We start from the raw sequence: 4,414 nt of genomic DNA on the forward strand, positions 1-4,414 counted from the left end.
CTAAGTAGACAGCTTCTGAAGAATGGCATTCAAGGTTGATCCCTGACCATATGCAACCTACATATAAATACACACACACACACACACACACACACACACACACACGTACACAGAAACCCCATTGGACACAGAGTTGATAGACTGTGTTTAATACCTACAAAATGACCAAGAAGAACATGCAGGGACATACTTGAAAGCGTTGACTGTTCACACCTTCTCCGTATGTAGTACTCTGTAAGCACAGATACATCTTAGACCACACGGGACACACAAGAGCAGCTATGAAGGGATTCACAGTCACACTGATGCCACAGGAGCCATTCCAGCCTTTCACTCACCTCTCAAATGACAAAAGGCAGGTTACTCACGGGCAAGCCCTAGAAACTAACACCTTCAGTGACTATCCCTAACTTTGGCCAGACATAGGCAACTACTCAAGCCGTGCATGAGTCACCTCTAAATTAAACGTGAACATCACCAAATTAGCTCAAAAAATTATCAAACATCTGGACTGATGGACCATATCACTAAGTTGAAGGAACGACACATAAAGAATTAGGGGAAAAAATTAGAAGCCTACATTCTTTGAAAAAAAAAAGTTTATTTTCTTTTGAAATACAGGACTATTTTTGTATAAATGACTGACTCATTTCTTTTTTTATCATTGTAAAGGACAGAAAACATGTGTAATAGATTGCTTTACTACCAAGTGAAGATGTCATGTGGCCATTACTCTCTCTAGTTTGGTTTATATTATCCTAGATACATCCAAAAAGTGCACACGAGCCTAAGATTGATTTGTTTCTGGGTTGGATTGCTTAAGGCCTCTCAGTGGTTACAAGAAACTTCCCGAAAAGCTTTCTCATGCTTTCTGGGAGGCAGGAGCATGGCTTACCCCAAAATACTCTCTGGCCTGGTCACTTGTACTCATGTGGCGCTTGTACATCATATGGATGTAAGCAAAGAAGGTCCAAAGATGCTTTCTACCCTAAGTTATTGATTGACACCCTTTGTCAAGCTTTTCCAGTCCATCCTGGGAGGACAGGATGTGAAGTCAGACTGATTGGGGCTCTGTCCCCAGCAGAATCTGCCTTCTCTCTCTGAGCTTCAGCTTCCTCATCTGTGAAATGGGGAGGCCCTGGATTGTTGGGAGGCTTAAATGTAACTAACTATCTTTGTAGAGGGCTTGGCTCTGTGCCCAGCCACCTGGCACAAATGGCGCAAATGTTCACTCTTCTTCCTTCTACTGTAGGAGTGTTCAGGGTTATTTATGTACACACTCTAGAAGCTAAGCCACTGGAATCTCAACTTTGGAGTAATACAAAACTTTTAAAGCTCCTGCCAAAGTGAACTTTTGCTGCAAGGCTCTTAGCCTCTCCGTCACAATGATCCCCATTCATCATCTTTTGTTATAATTACTTGTTTGCAGGGTCTTTCTTCCCCAGAATAGTGGATCTTGGGTGTGTGTGTGTGTGATTTCACTGCTGCCTACCCAACATCCAGCACAGAAAGAAAGTGCAACAATTATTTGCCCAACGAGTGAAAGGCTGGACAAGTAATAGACCCATGACAGACTGAATGGAGCATAGAGTAAGACAGATTGGGTGAATGAATGGCTGTTTCCGATGGGGAAAGTAATGAATGAATGAAATAAGAGATTGAGGTTGGTCATGTTGTATGTGTAACTAAGTCAAATGATGATATTTTGCATTCGTGACATAAGATGAATAAAACTAAATATTAGATCTTTGCTTGGAAAGAATGAGTTCTTCAAGGATAGATGGTAGTTATTTGTGAATATCTTGAGGAGTTGGATTCAGTAGTAGGATAGGTGATAATGCCCTACTGGAAAGCATGACTCACTCTATGCTCACGTGGTACTCAAATTGCACGTCCTTCTTACCTTCCTTCACAATCCAGGATCTATCTGGCAGCTTCTGGCTTTGACACATCTATTCATGTCAGATGACATCACCACCAAGCCATGTGTCTAGGGTTGTGACAAGTGGGGACATCAATAGGAACTTCCCCCACCAACCTCCCCAGAGTTTTCACAACTTGATTTCTGATAACTAAGACCCTTTCCTGAAATCTCTTATCCACCCCTTCTTTTGGGTGAGCTCATCTGGTCTTTCCAGAAAGCAGATCAGTGATGAAGCATCACTGGACTTCGTCAGGGGGATTTGGTGTCTCCATAGCCTGTGTGTCAGCCATGGACACACTCATCTTTCAGCTGCTCTGGAGTATTGCCCATGGCTCTCTGGGCATTCCACTGCTTCTCCAGAGGTCTCTATAACACCCAGGGTTAGCCTAAGGAGGTCTGAATGATGACTTTAAATTGCAACCTTGAACTGATGTATTTAAAGTGACAATTGGACTATCCAAATCTTCTCCAAATGTCTGTGACTATAATGGGGCAAGGGAAATACTTAACTAACGCCACTTTGCTATCACAGAGAAAGAAAGACCCATGTTGAGTACAGCCTTGAGGGTCACAAAGAAGACTTTTCTAAAATAACAAAGCATGATGACTGCTCCCTAGCTACAAATTAGCAAATCAGGCATCACTTGCCTTCCACCGACCAGGTGTTGAAGTACATGTTTTACAGACATTTGCATATGTGACCCCGATGGCCAGTGTCAGGATCTTGGTAACACTCTCTATTTTACAGATAGGTGAGCGAAGTTGGTAGCCAACCAGAGGTCTGAACCAAGTCTGTCTGGCTTATAAGCAGGTGTTCTTACTACTCTACCCATTGTAGCATGGACCACCAAGTAAAGGTGACATCTCACAAAGTGGGATATATCATGGGACACACTTAAGAGAAAGAAAACTATGTCTATCTAGAGGGAAATGGGGAGGAAGATCTCTTGAAGATGCAATCACAGTTTTTTATGCATATACGTGTGTGTTCATGCAGGTGTACATATTTGTGAGTGTATGTGTGCATGTGTATGGAGAACAGAGGACAACCTCACGTGTGTGTCATATGTCTGCCATCTTGTTTTTCTTTTAAAACAGGGTCTCTCCCTGGCCAGGAACTCATCAAGTAGGCTGGGCCAGCTGACCAGTGGACCTCAGGGACATATCTATCTCTGCCTTCCATCTCAGCATTATTGGGATTACAAGCAAGGCCCACCATGCCTGGTCTACCTCATGTGTGAGTCCTGGGGATTGGACTCATATCCTTGTGTTTGCAAAGAAATCACTTTACCAATTGATCTGTCTTTCCAGCCTTGATCACAGTCTTCTAATAGATCAAGTGTCTCCATGTGAGAAAGGGTAATGCCTTTCAGATACACTATGAAGGCAGGAAAGGGACAGATGAGCAACATTTTCAGGAAGACAGATGTCAGTTCATGCAACACCATCAACAACAAAAAACTTATATAATAGTGAGATTCTCCAAATACCTAGAACAGGCTGATGAGAGGATGATAGCAAGCAGAGGATGGCAGAGGTGGTCAGGGTGACAGAGAGATAGGAGACAGGATACCTCAATGGCTCTGCCAACTCCATCTCCTCTTTGAATATTAAGCATATAAGAAAATGTAGCCTACACTGTAATAAGCAAAGGCCTCTACACAGCTACTGATTTATAATACCCATATGTACAGGCACATCTTGGAGAATCAGTCCTAGGTGGCAGTGTTTTGTACTAGGGAAAAAGATAATAGCAGAGGGGACAACTATTTTGAACCATTTATAATATAGAAAGAATTGGGTGGATATTAGAAGGAAAGAGATTTTTTGGAAAAGAGTACATCATGGTGTCACTTTATTCCAACTGTAGAGGGGTACTTTCTGTGCCCACCCTCATTTCAATGGGTCTGTCCTCTCCAGGCCAGGCTCCCATTCCCACTTCACAGCTAGAAAAATCAGAACAAAGTTAAGAACACCCACAATGGTTTAGCAGAGAAACAGAATTCAGCCTCAGACATTCCTGACAGAAAAGCCACACTTTCTTCAGACACATCTGTCAGATCCAGAGGAAAAAGGCTTGAGAGGGATGGCAGTCCTCAGCATGAACTGAGTCTAATGGTCAGAAAGGGTAAAACAAAGTGAGGCATGAAGTAGGTTACAAAGAACTAGGTAATACAGGATGGGATGCTCAAGCAGGAACCTAATGCCCAAGGAAAGTTGAGAAACAGGAAATGACTGGATTAGATGCTTGTCTCATTACTGTGTGGTTTAGTTTGACTTGTGTGGGGGGGGGGTATGGGTGAAAGAGAGAGAGAGAACTGACCAAATGCAAGTTAAGAGAATAAAGGGATGATTTCATCTTGTAACTCCCTGGTCTCAATCCATCACTGAACTCGGGGCAAGAACTTCAGGCAGAACCATTTTCTATCCCACGTATGGTGGCAGCTCCAACCATAGCATTGGTAATATGAGGTACCAACTCACATCATG

The sequence above is a fragment of the Meriones unguiculatus genome, chromosome 5, assembly GCF_030254825.1.
Source record: "Meriones unguiculatus strain TT.TT164.6M chromosome 5, Bangor_MerUng_6.1, whole genome shotgun sequence".
Classification (NCBI taxonomy): Eukaryota; Metazoa; Chordata; class Mammalia; order Rodentia; family Muridae; genus Meriones; species Meriones unguiculatus.